The 13,972-nt window shown below is 50.8% G+C and overlaps 1 pseudogene; it reads right to left on the bottom strand.

Moving 5' to 3' along the window:
• Nucleotides 1-13,306: 13,306 nt before the first annotated feature.
• LOC111812920 lies at nucleotides 13,307-13,407 on the bottom strand (annotated as a pseudogene).
• Nucleotides 13,408-13,972: the final 565 nt, after the last annotated feature.

The following is a 13,972-nucleotide window of genomic DNA, read 5'->3' as shown; positions in this document are numbered from 1 at the left end:
TTCACTGCATTTTCAGAATAACTTTATGTATCTCAGTTTATTCAGGATGCTGTAACAAAAGCAGGAGGCCTTGCATAACAAAGGTGTGTTTCTCACCGTTCGGAACTGTGGGGTGCCCAAGGTCAGAACCCTGGTAGATTTAGTGAGTGGCAGAGGCTGGGCTCTCCCTGTCTTTCTCTCTCTGTTTTTTTTTTTTTTTTTTTTTTTTTTTTTTTTTTTTTTTTTTTTTTTTTTTTTTTTTTTTTTTTTTTTTTTTTAACTTGTTTGTTTGGTTGATGTTCTTTGAGTTTTGTGTTGTATTGTTGTTTTCTAACACAAGGTCTTGCTATGTATTTCAGGCTGCTCTCAGCCCACTATGTAGCCCAGACTGTCCTCAGACTCATGGAGACCCTCATGCCTCAGCCTCCCAAGTGCTGAGATTACTGGCATGTACTACCACACCGGGCCAAGGCGAGGTCATTCTGGATGAAAGTGAACTCTAAATCCAGAATGGTCAACATTGTCACAGAAGGAGAAGGAGATCCACATGTGGAGACACAAGCTCATTGGAAGAAGACTATGCAACAATAGAGACAGAGGAGACAATGTGTGTCTGCTCACCAAGAAGCAGCAAGGATTGTGCACAACCCCAGAAGCTAGGAGACTGGGACACATCGTCCTCCTGCAGGGGCAGCACCTGACACCCCTGGGCTCTGGGCCTGTGGGAGAGTGCAGCTTTGGGGTTTGATTTTTAAATTTTTTTTCATTTTATTTTTTTGTGTATTTTAGGGAAGATTCTACAGGGTGTTCAGGATCTCTCTACTAGATCGGACTTGTAGTGATCCACCTGTTTACAGCCTCCTAAGAGCTGATATTACAAGCACATGCCACCACACCCAGTCTCAATTGTTGTCTCAGCGCACCCTGGGGGCGGGGCTGGCATGGCAGGCCCAGGGACTGAACCACCGGCCCCTGAGCCTGCTTGCAGGTACTTTAATCCGCTGAGCTATTTGGATGGCCCTTAGCTCTGGGGTTTTAATTCACCCACCAGTCAGGGTAGCCCTGGCCCCACAGAAGACTAGGTAGGGAGGCTGGACCCCAATATCCATAGTGCTTGGGAGACCTCTCTCCCAAGGGGACCTGGCAGTACAATTTGAATGAGAGAGTGACAGTTTATAGCTATCTGTAGACAAGCATGGGGTGGGATCAAAACATACTGTTTAATTAAAAAATGTATTACAGTAAAAGACACACTGCTGTGAAATCCTCTGCAGATCCTCTTTGCTTCAAACACACCCAGAACCCCAGAGCTGCTGCAGAAAGTGGCAAGGACAATGGGATGAGTGTATCCAAAGCCCGGGGGAGGCTTTGGAGGGAGATTCATGGCAATGTGCCTTCGACTGCAATACATTTTTAAAATTTCTTTCGTTCTTTTTTGTTTTTTCTTTTTCTTTTCTTTCTTTCTTTTTTTTTTTTTTTTTTTTTTTTTTTTTTTTTGTGGTACTGAGGATTGAACTCAGGACCTTGAGTTTGCCAGGCAAGCACTTATTCTACTAAGCTATCTCCCCAGTCAATTTTTAAAATTTAAACATCTCCCATATCTTTCAATCATACCTCATAATTCAGATGGGAAAATACTGGACTCACTTCACTATGTTGTTGGGAAAATTAAGTGAGTTTTTAAAAATCTCCCCGCCTGGCACCCCATCTGTGTGGTAAATCCTATCTTGTGCTTTGGTTGTTGGCGCCCTTATTGGGAGGCTGCAGCGTTCAATGGCTTTTATCACCTCTGGGGCCAACACAAGTTCCTTAGCATGTCTAACCCCTCCCGCAGCCTGGCCCTGCTGGCTTCTATAACTCCATCTTCTGTGATCCCTACCTCACACTGTATGCTCAAGCGACGTGGAACCACTTCTGGTCCCCAGCTTTGTACAAGGTGAGCCCTCTGCTTACGCAGTGCTACCTGCCTTTAGCCTCAGAGACAACTTTTGGGTCGTCTCCTCCCTGAAGCTTCCTTTGCTCGTTCACTACTTCTATAAATGTTTGCTGGAATCTACAGTGTGCTGTGCTTTGCAAGTACTGGAAACCATGACTCAGACATGGGTTATTCTTTCTGCCTTTCTGCTCTTTGTGTTCCTTCATTTCATGTTGAGAGACAGAGACTTAAGCCCAAGTTGTACAATAGGTCAGAGGGAGTGAGGTCCCTGGGGTGAGTTAGGGACAGCCTTTGAAATCACAGCATTCCTGATTGGAAAAAATACCAGAAAATGCCACCCACCCACTGTCATTGAGCAGCTGTTGACAGCCACTTATTTTTGATCACAAGAGCCTGGGATCCAGAGGCTTGCCGCCCCACCTGCTCTGCTGGTTGTTAGGATTTCCCCATTGCCAGCAGCCGCTGTCCTATGGCCAGGAAATGAATATTTCACACTTTTCTGGGAGGGACAAAAAAGTTAGGGGCCAAAACAGGAGTCAGATTGTTGTATTGTTCTAAATAGGAATGTGTGAGCAGTTGCCAAGGATTCAAAAATGACGTGGATAGATATTGTGTGTTTTGCTTCTGGAGAGTAAAAATATTATTTTTGGACAGTGTGCTGGGGATACTCCCTGACTGCACATCAGGAAATAAAACGCTGGCTTAATGTGCATGTGGCGTTGAGGGACAGAGGGGTCAAACGACCATCAGACAGTGGGCACTGGCTGCTTGTGGTGGATGTGAATCTGGGAGCCTGCGGGCCCTGGGGCCGAGCCATCTATGCGACCCGCTCCCAAGCCCTGTGCTGATCCACGGCACTGCACCCCTCTGGTGGCCATCCCCCAAGAAATCAGAAGTCTTCCAAAATGGTCCCATGGCAGGGGCCTGGGTAGGCGGCCCAGCAGGGGCTCAAGGATGACTGTGGCCATAAGCTGAGGCCCTAAGAGGTCAGAGAAGCAGTGACCCACACCAGGGAGGCATTCAACTCTGTGGAGGCCCATCCCCTCCCTAGCCCCAGGGTCTGTCATTCCTCTGAGTTCCCAAAGTGCCTTTAAACTCACATCCCACAGGAAGTCATCACTGTGCTGGAGACCATTGGGCAGATTACCACCTGTCTTAGTCATTTTCCTCATTGCTGAGACAAATACTTGGTTTATTTCGGCCACTGTTTGTAGAGGGCTCAGTCTGTCCACGTCGGCTGCTCCAGTGTGAAGCAGTCTGGCAGAGGGGTCTGGTGGAGGAGAGCGGCTCACGGAGGAGCAACAGTGAAGTAGAGAGAGGGGAGGAGCCAGAGGGAGCCTAACCCGTCCAGACCCTGCCCCAGGACCATTCTTCCACTAGGCCCCGCCTCCTAAGAACCATCATCCAATCAACATGCGGCTTTGGGGATGTGGGGACTTTGGATCTAAATAAACAGTAGCCTCTGCTCAGCTTTTGGCTGAAGAAACTGATACTCAAAGCTAGATCTGATGACAGCCAGCCGGCTCACCTCCTAGGGGCAGAAAAAACAGGAGCCATCTTCCCTTCAGCAGCAGGGTAAGAGGCCGGAAGCCAAGGGCACTGCCGGAGGCCCCTGCGTCCTCTGCACGGTCCTGACTCCTGTGAACTGGGAACCCGCTTTACCCGAGGTGCTGGCTGTGCTGTGCTCCGCACGGCTCGGGCCCGCTCAGTGCCTCACCGTCAGTATTGCTTGGCCCTTCAAGCAGCTCCACGGACAGGTGAGTCTCAGCCCATTTTTACAGGTAAGAAAGGAGAGCTTTGGCCAAAGGTGCCCTTTGCTTGCACAAGAAGCCAGAAATGGCGTCTCCTTTAAATTTAAAAAAAAGGGCTGGGGAGATAGCTTAGTGGAATAAGCACTTCCCTACTAAGCGCAAGGGCCTGAGTTCAATCCCTGGTTCCGCCAAATAAGAAAGTAAATAAATAAATAAATAAATAAATAAATAAATAAATAAAAAATTTGAACCCAAAGCCTTGCTACGGAGCTCCAGCCCTTTTCAAAATTTTTAAATTTTGAGACCGGATCTTACAGTCATCCTGCCTCAGCCTCCCAGAGCGCCGGAATGACAGGTGCATCCCACCATGCCAGAGCCCCAGTCGCTCCTAAACTCTTATTCACACCAACGAAGAAGGAAGCCAGCTGTGTTTTCCAGGGGCGAGCAGGTGCTCAGTCCGCTTCAGTGAAGTGCACATGGTACGTGATGCTTTGCCACCAAGCTCCCGCGAGAGTCCGGCAGGCGGCGGCCTGCTCCAGCAAGACCAGTGTGCGCCAAGGAGGCCGCCTGCAGGCCCTTGCTGCCTCCTTCCTGGTGAGGTGTGGTGCGGGGTGAGAGGCCTCTGCGTCTGGCCTTGGGTGAGTCTCCACAGTGCGATCCGCGGGCTCGACAAGGCACGGACAGCTCGGATGGGTGCCACGCTGTGGGCCGAGGTCTCAGCAGACAGGAGACACTTTAGGACGCGCACTCCAAGCAGAAGCCGAGAATCGGGACGAGCCTCCTCGTGCAGGATGAGGAGGCAGGGACGGGAGTAAATTTCTAAGCCAAGCATGGGCGCACAGCTGTCATCCCAGCACTCTGGGAGGCTGTCTCCGTTACTTTTTTCTCCTTGTTGAGACAAAAGACTTGACACTCAGCATTAAAGAAGGAAAGGTTTGTGTAGCTCAAAGTTTGGGGGGGTTTCAGTGCATACTTGGCGGGCTCCGAGGCAGAGTGGAACATGGCAGAGGGCAGCAGCTCCTGGCAGCAGAAAACGGCAAAAGCAAAAAGAGCACAAGGGGAGCAGCAGGGGAGAGTAAGCCTCTTTTCCTCATTATACTGTATGCAGGTTACCTGCCCCAGGGCTGGTGCAGCACCCACACTCCTAATCCCAGCATGGACCAAGCACAAACTCTAGAAGCCCACCCTATGAGTGCGTGAGGACTTGGGGGACATCTAGACGCAAATCATAACAGAGGCTGAGGTAGGAGGATTCCAGGCTGCCGCCCAGTTTAAGAAATATGGCAAGATCATGTCTCAAAAAGGGCTGGGATGTAACTCAGTGTGACAAGCAGAATTCTTTCTACTGAGCTTCATCTCCTCAGGGAACGCTATTATCAGATCACCCGCCTATCCCGAACAGGCTGACCTGGAATGGCTCCGCAACGTGGCACTACTCAAGCCAACAGTCTTCAAACACGGGCGCACTGTGGACATGAACAGGAAGTTGCCCGCGCTATATTGAGGCAGGGCAGGGACTGTGGCCAGGGCGTTTCTCTGCCTCTCCTTATGGAGGCTAACAAGGAAGCTCACTTCAACTTGTGTTAGGGTTTGCATCTAAACTGTCCTTTAAAATTCTCAGCTTTGAGGCGGGGCCTGGAGAAAAGAGGCGCGGCATGAGGGAAGGGGCGGTCCTGAAAGAGTTCCTCTCCCTCCCGAGCTGCACCCTCTCTCCACGCTGCCACACCCTTGGAGCAGCAGATCATGAACTGAAACCTTAGCCAACATAAACCTCTCTTCCTTCAATTGTGGGTGCTGTGTGCTTTTTTCCAACAGCAAGAAAATAACTAAGACAATTGTCTTCCAGGACCTCCTCCCAAGCAACAATATATTTTGGAAGGGGTCTTTTGTTTTGTTTTTTGAGAGTGGATCTCACTGTGTGCAGTTCAGGCTGGTCTTGAACTCACTGAGTAGCCCAGGCTGATCTTGAACCCAGGGTAATCCTCCTGCTTCAGCCTCACAAGTGGTGGGATTATGTGGATCCACACCACGCCCTGCCAGACAATTTGTTTTGTTTTGTTTTGAGAACCAGGGATTGAATTTAGGCCTCTGTGCTTGCCAGGCAAGTGCTTATTCTACTGAGCCATCGCCCCAGCCCCCAATCATGTTTTATTGGTACTTATTGGTACATTTTAGAGGTACATAGGGATCCCACTCATCCTAGAGAACTTGCACCTCTGCATGATAGGACTTGCATTTCTTTCCTATCCCCTACCTTTCCTTCAACCTCTTCTTCTTCTTTTTTTTTTTTTTTTTTTTTTTTTTGCAAAACCGGGGATTGAACTCAGGCCCTTGGAAGGCACTTATTCCACTGAGCCATCTCCCCGGCCCCATTCAACCTCTTCTTTCTTCCCATTTACAAAAGCTTTGTTTCTATGTTTGCCTTCTTTTCTCTTTGTTTATTTTTCCTTCTGCCCTTTTCCCTCCCCTCCTCATCATTCCCTCCTATTTGAACCTTCTCTTCCTACTTCACAATACCTATCATATATTTTGATCCTTATGAACCTTCTCTTCCTACTTCACAATACCTATTATACATTTTGATCCTTATTTACACTTTCAGGTCCTCACACTAGAGAAATTCACATATTTACACAAGTGTGTTTGATTTATGTCACTTAAGAGTATGGCCTCAAGGTGCACCCATTTACTTGGGAATGTCCCAGCTTACCCTTTTGTGGCAGAGTAGTACTCCATCGTATAAAAGAACCACATCTTCCTTATTCATTCACCAGGGCTGGGGATATAGCTCAGCGGCACAAACACCTGCCTGACAAGTATAAGGTCCTCAGTCCAATTCCCAGTACCAAAATAATAATAATAATAATCCTTATCCATTCACCAGTTGATGGGCAGTTAGGCTGTTTCCAAGATTTGGCTATTACAAACTGCAGGTAACAGTATTTCAAAGGACCAAGAAGAGTGTTTGGTTAGCCTGTTCACGCGCTGTCCTCTGACACTGTCTACAGGGCCATCCGAAGTGAGATTTTCCATTTGGATACCAGCACGGTTCACAGAGCCACTCTTGGGCCTGCATTTAGCAGTGCTCGAAGCAGGGACCAAGCCTGGCCTCGCAGGCTCTAAACCGCCATGCTCTGGTGGTTTTTTTTGGAGTGACACGTGCACCTAGACACCTGAGGCCTGCAGGATGGCTGTAGCTTTCCTGATGCTGCCCCGGCTCATCGGGACAACACTGGCAGGACTTTGTTTTCATTTGACTTGGCCAGGAAAGAGCACAGCAGAGGAGATGAAGTCATGGGGTGGCCGGTCCTGGGCTCAGCAGTGTGGCGAGGTCCTGTCTGCTGGGGCAGGCGCCAAGGACACCGGGGGTTTCCAGGGAACCCCTGGGCAGAGTCTCTGTCCCCCACCCACCCACACCGGCCTGGCTTCCTGCTCCCGGAAGAACAGAAGTAGCACGATGGAGAGGGTCACGATGGAGAGGGTCACGGACACAGCAGGGCCCAGGACGCAGCAGGCAGCTTGTGCTCGCTGGAAATGGATGCCTGGGTGTGGCCACAGCAGCAGTAGCTACAAGACAAGGAAAGCACCTTGTGGCCGGCATGGTGCACAGCGGTCCTTCCTGTGTTACAGACAGCCAAATTAGAAATATTATAGGCAGTCAGACAAGGCCAGGCCCTTGAAGGAGACAGCACGAAAGACAAGCTACCTTGCAAATGTGGGAGGGACTGATGCTCCTGCTGTGAACCGGACCTAAAGACCTAAAGGCCAAACAAATGCTAAGAGTAGCACCTGGGATTGATATTCTAAATAGGTACCAATCACCTGGAAAGACCCAAGTGAGTCACTAGCCCAACCCCCCATGGGAAGAGACCCTGTCCCGTATTCCAACCCCCAACAGGAAGAAATCCTGTCCCTTATTCATGCCCGCTTACTCCATGACTCGCTTCCCCATTTGGTCCTGGGCATAATCAATTTCACCTGAACAATGGTGCGTGTAATCTCAATGGTTGACCATAGTTTTGTCCCACCCCACATCCACCTAAGTGAGTTCCCATTCTCTCCACCTTAGCCCCGCATGGTTTCACCCTATAGAAGTCCCTGGAAGAGACAGCTTCCGGGGGAACAACCCGATTGGGCTGCCCTCCTGTCCATCTCTCGGACAGGAGCTTTATTTCCCTCAATAAATATATTCTGCTCATAACCTCCATTTGTTCCTAAAATTCATTCTTCAGTTTTAGAGAACACGAACTTGTGCAGATCAGGTCGGGAGATTGTTTTTTCCCTATGTCATTCGGAGGTTCCCTATATGGTTTGGGGGTCACCCACCTAAGGTCAGTTTTTCTCCCTGTATCACCTGCACTCTGGGAGGTTGAGGCAGGAGAATTCCAAGTTTGAACCTGGTCTGGGCAATTTTGTAACTTAGGGGCTGGGTAGGTAGCTCAGTAGAATAAGTGCTTGCCTGGCAAGCGCATGGTCCTGAGTTCAATCCCCAGTCCCACAAATAAATAAATAAATAAATAAATAAATAAATAAAATAAATAAATTGTAACTTTGTAAGACCCTGTGTCAAAACAAAAAAACAAAAGACTGGGGATGCGGCTGAGCACAGGCTCCGTACTGGATTTCTACATCACTGTGTTCACAGTGGAGTCACACCATGGCACCATACAAAGTACCACATGGAAAAGAACCCATAGAACCTGGGCCCAGTCCCCTCATCTGAATTTCTGGAGACTGGATGCTCTGCTGAGCCTAGACTCTGGCACCAGTGGGGCGAAGTTGGCTGGGCCAGGAAACCCAGTGAGATGTCCCAGGCCCACACAACCTGAGAGCGGGCTGCTGCCTACTCGCAGCTGGGGAAGCCAAGCCCCAGAAGCCAGCAGGGAACAGGAGGAATCTAGTGTCCATGCAGGCCTGGCCTCTTCTGCCTGCCCAGCACCTCAGCCCTGTGGCCCAGGGAGGTTCTAGAGTCCCAGAACAGCAGCACCAGAGCAGTCCTGGTGATACAGGGAACCTCCAAAGGACACAGGGAGAAAAACTGATCTCTCTACCTAAAAGGTACCTGGATGACTTCCTGTCTTCTAAAACCTAAGAATGAATTTTAGGAACAAACAGAGGTTATAAGCAGAATATATTTATTGAAAGAAAGCTCCTATGTGAGAGAGGGACAGGAGGGGACGCTGAGCGGGTTGTCCCCAGGAAACTTTGTCTTCCGGGGACTTTTATAGAGGAAAACCATGTGGTGAGGTGGGTCTAAGGTGATAGAGAACATGGGAACTCGCTTAGGTGGGCATGAGGTGGGACAAAACTATGGTCAACCAATGAGATTACAAGCACCATTGCTCAGGTAAAATTGATTAAATCCAGTGCCAAATGAGGAAGTGAGTCATATAGCAAGGGAGCAGGAATCCAGGACAGGATCTCTTCCTGTTGGGGGTTGGGCTAGTGACTCATTTGGGCTCTTTCAAGGTGTTTGATGCTTACTTAGAATATCAATCCCTGATGCCCATCTCTAGGGAAGTATGTAGGTGTGTTTCCTCTTGTCTTGGTCTTGAGGTGTGGCCCATATGGGAGCGCCTGTCTCTTCCAAGTTGCAAAGTCATCTTGTCTTCCATCTTGTCCTTGAGGGCCTGACCCTGTCTAACTGCCTGTATTTCTATCTAATTCAGCAGCCTAAACACTGGGAGGCCCCTGTACCCAATGGGTAGCTTCTGCAGCCGGGGACACAGGCTGGAGGCGGCCCCCGAGGTGCAATGGTGAGCATGAAGCTCTGGGTGGTTGTGGGTGTGGTGTAGGCGCTGCTGGGGGGACTCCAGTGGAGCTCAAGTGCCGGCCCCTTGCCAGCCCTTGGCACCCTGAAGGCCCACTGTGCCCCAGGGTGGGGTGGGCTCCAGGCTGTGCCCCCTCCTTTGCAGCCCAGCAGGAAGGAGATGGTCAGGGCATAGATTCCCACTCCTGGCCTGCCAGTGATTAGCCAGCAGATAAGATTCCTGGCCAGCGGGTGAGGATGGATGAGAAGGCTGCCCCAGCCCAGCTGGGCTCTGGGCTATGCTGTGTCGGGGCTCTGCAGCCCAGCCCCAGGAATGTCAGGAATCCCCGCCCTCCCTTCTGGCCTCCCTCCCTCAGGGCATCCATCAGCGCAAGCCTTCCTGGAATGCGCCTACTCGCTCCTGGCACCGCCAGGGCCCCCAAGTCAGGCTAATCCTGTCTCCATCCATCACCCCTCTCTGCAGAGAGCGGGTGGCCACCGGCGGGAGGGCTGTGCCATGACCTGCAGTGACAGGGTGCATGCATGTGTGCACAGTGAGCTGGTGGGCAGAGGGCCAGGTGTGTAGGTGGTGCGTGGATGCATGAATGGAAGGACAGGTGGCCTGGATGGACAGGAGTGGCCAAGCAGGACACTGGCCCAGGAGGCTCTGCTCCAACTCCTCCCAAGCCCTGGCCTTCAGGAACTCAGCGTGCTTGCTGGCAAAGGTTCAGGGTCAGGGCTGTGTGGAGTGCACTGTGTGAGACTGCAGAGGCCGTCCCTCCACAGGCTGTGGCATGCATCCATACAGGAGCGAGAGTGCGCCCCAAGCACAGAGAGGGAGGCGTCCACAGACGTGGAAATGCTAGTTCCTCTGATTCAGTCAGCACAGCCTATGTATGTGTCCACTGCAACACTGCCACACACGTAAGCACATACTCAACATGTCAACTACAGTCTAAAGAAAGAGGTACGACCATAGCCGGGCTGGTGACACAGGTCTGCCATCCCAGCACTCTGAGAGGCTGAGGTAGGGGAATCACAAGTTCAAGCCCAGTCTGGGCAACTTAGTAAGTGGCTCTCTTAGAATAAAAGATGAAAGGGCTGGGGACAGAGCGACTTGATAACCAGTGGTGCTAATTCCTGCCAAGCTCTGAGGGTTACGGTTGGTCCTCAGTGCCCCGGCTCTCCATGGCAGCTAGGACTGGTCAGAGTGACCCAAGCTGCCTCCTGGGCTGTGTGAGTCCAGCCTGTTGCTGGCCCCTCTAGGAGTAGCCCCCATTGGACAGCAAGGCCTAAGGTCCATGGAGACACCTGAGGGCACACGCCCAAGAAGCCGAGGCAGGCACTTCCCTAGGCACTTGGGCTCTGGGCTGTGAAACTTCCTGTGTGCTCAGCTGGAACTGGGCTACATCTCAAGGGAAACAAACCAGGCTTGGCCTGTGTTGTCCCTGCAGAGCTAACTGACCAGAGACATTGATGGACCATGAGGGGAAGACGTCTTGCTTGTCCAGGGGACAGAGCTCGACCAGACAGGTCCCTGGGGAAGGAAGCACAGCCAGGCTGGCCTCAGATGTCATGGCATCCGACCACTAGCCCCTAGGATGGACAGGGTGAGGGCATGTGTTGCCCTCCACTCTTCTTCTGCCTCCAGGTCCCACCTGGGTGGGCAGGAAAGGAGGTCAGCACCCGGTTCCTCCGAGGCTAAACACCTCCAGGCTCCCCAACCTCGCAGCCCTGGAGCCCTTTCCACATGGTATCCCCAAGAGAGCAAAGGGGCTGAGCACCATCAATGGGCTGCAGACTCTGTGCTGTGCTGCTCAGGTACAGGTGGGCAGTGGGGGCCTGGTGTGCACCCTGGCCTCCTGGTGCTCCCCATGCATGAACTCCAGCAAGGATTACACTGCCCGGTGCCTTAGTTTCCCCACTGTGAACTGAGGTATGTTGCAGTTGTATCTACCTCTGGAGCAACCATGACAAATAAATGTCATCACCCAGGCAATGGGATATAAGTTTCTGTAAAAATGAAATATTTCTTTTCCTTTCCTGTTTTTTTTTTTTTTTTTTTTTGTTTTGTTTTGTTTTGTTTTGTTTTTGTTTTTGTTTTTGTTTCTTGAGACGGGAGTCTCACTGTGTTGCCCAGACTGGCCTTGACCTGATGGTGATCCTCCTGCCTCAGCTTCCTAGCACCTGGCCAGGTTTCAGAGTAATTCAGTGTTTCCCCAGCTCTCCCCCAGGTTAGGACAGGGTGCAGTTCCAGGGAACTGAGTCAGCCCGGAGAAGCGAGGCGTCAGGGGGAACGAGGGATGAGGGCTCATTGGCCTTGGGCTGCCTAGGCAGTACTCTCAGAGTACAGATGTTGTCGGGAGGGAAGCTGCCTGAGTTCTGTGACCCTGGCTCAGGGCCGGCACAGGGCCTTTGTGAAGGCTCCTACTGTCCTCTCTTGTGAGTAGAGGTCCAGAGACAGCTCTGTTCATTCAGGGCTGCACAGCAGGAGCCAGGTTCACACCCGTGACCTGAATGGGGGTGAATAACAGGCCAGAGTGGCTGCAGGACCCATCTTCTGCAGGGGAGCCCTTTACGGATGGCCTAGCCCCAGAGAGAAAGGGATTGGGCAGATGCAGCCCGGTCAGCTGGCACCAGCATCTGGGCGTGTGGTAAAGAGGCAGAGGGTTGCCAGCCTGAGCTCACAACCAGATGCACGCGTGGAGCGATGGCAGTGGGAACTTCAGGAGCCCCTGCTGTGAGCACAGGAGAGCAGTGAGCACGTTGTGGAACTCAGCGCAGCACAGCTGGCAGCTCTGAGCTCCCATGGGGGCAGGACGCAGCCCCTGGCACACACGCACCTTTCTGAGTACACACAGAACACACCAATGTGGACCATATCCTGGATCACGAACAAAGAGCCTTAATACATTTAATGAACAGAAATCACACAGAGTGTGTTCTTGAAGTTCAGGGTAGAATTAAACAAGGAGTCAACAGCTCAGTGTGGTGGTACACACCTGTCATCCCAGCACTCTGGGAGGCTGAGGCAGGAGGAAACCAAATGAACTCTCAAGGCAGTAGTAAAACTATAAACAATCTAATAAAAAGTGGGTAAAAGATTTGGACACACTCCTCCAAAGGAGACAGCAAGTCACAGACATATACATTCTAATGAAGAGGTATTCAACATCGCTGTACAGGAAGAAGAAATGAGTTAAGCCTTCGTGGGGCTCCCCTGTGTGCCCATGAGGGTGACCAACACCAAGGAGGCCCAGCCACTCCACATACTGGTGAGGCTGGGCAGCAGCGCAGTGTTCAAACACATCTGCTGGAAGGAGCAGAGCAGGTGCACAAGGCAGTGACTAGCATCTGGACACAGCATGGCCAAGCCAGCTGACGATGTCCAGAGACTCAGGCGCCTTTGTTCCCAGGAGGCACGGACCACGATGCGCACTGTCCCAAACACCACACAGAATCCTGGGTCCATCCACAGCAGATGAGTCAGTAACTGCCCTCTGCACACCCAATGCAATGTACTCAGAAATAAAAATAATTCACCCACAACGATGTGGGTAAATCCCAAAGTATTTAAGATGCTTGCAAGAAGACGGATTCTCCCAAAACACTTACTCTATGATCATGTTTCCATGAAATTCTAGAAAATAAAAGTTAGTGCATAAGGACACAAAGTTGAACCTATAGAGTTCTAGAGGCAGGAAGTGCAGGAGAGCGTGGTGGGGATTGCACAAGACGTAAAAGCACATTTTGGGGGCAATGTGAGCATCTTCCCAAAGGTGATGGTGACGTGGATGCATAAAGAAGTTCAAAAATAAACTGCACTTTCAGTATGAATCTGTGCAAGTTCATCCAAGCCCTTAAAGGTGTCTCTCTTTTTTCTATTTTTTTTTAAATATGGAACGCTTCACGAATTTATGTCATCCTTGTGCAGAGGCCATGCTAATCTTTTCTGTATCAATCCAATTTTAGTATATGTGCTGCTGAAGCAAGCAATTTTTCATTTTTATTTTTATTTTTTATTTTTTGTGGGACTGACTGGGGATTGAACTCAGGACCCTGTGCTTGCCAGGCAAGCGCTTATTCTACTGAGCCATCTCCCCGGCTCCTTAAAGGTGTCTCTTAACAGCACTACCGTGGGGTCATCATTCTGAGCAGAAGAGTGCACCCGGCATGCATAAAGGCCCAGGTAGGTCCCGGTGGGCACACACACCACACACACGTGTACAGAGCGCTTTGAAGTCACTAGCAAAAGACATCACAGAATATTTCCTAGGAGTTGTGTTGAGACCTGAAATTGGGGTATGGGCAGCTGACCCCAAGCTGTTCCCTGGCTAAGGGGTCCTCCGGGGTTTCAGGTTTTCTCCTCTAGAACCAAGGGGCTCCATCTAGAACCTTCCAGAACCAATGCCACACCATGCTGGCCACCCGAGCATGAATGCTATCTCCTAAGACGTGTGCCCCACACATCTCTGCAAACTGCCCAGTTACCCCATGTCAGTGAATAAATCAAAGTCCAGAGAGCCACAGGGAGAGATGGAGGCCCACTGAGGGCTG

Source organism: Octodon degus, unplaced genomic scaffold, assembly GCF_000260255.1.
Source record: "Octodon degus isolate 3935 unplaced genomic scaffold, OctDeg1.0 scaffold00151, whole genome shotgun sequence".
Classification (NCBI taxonomy): domain Eukaryota; kingdom Metazoa; phylum Chordata; class Mammalia; order Rodentia; family Octodontidae; genus Octodon; species Octodon degus.
The sequence above is the reverse complement of the archived record's forward strand: the minus strand, read 5'-3'. Positions and strand labels throughout refer to the sequence as shown.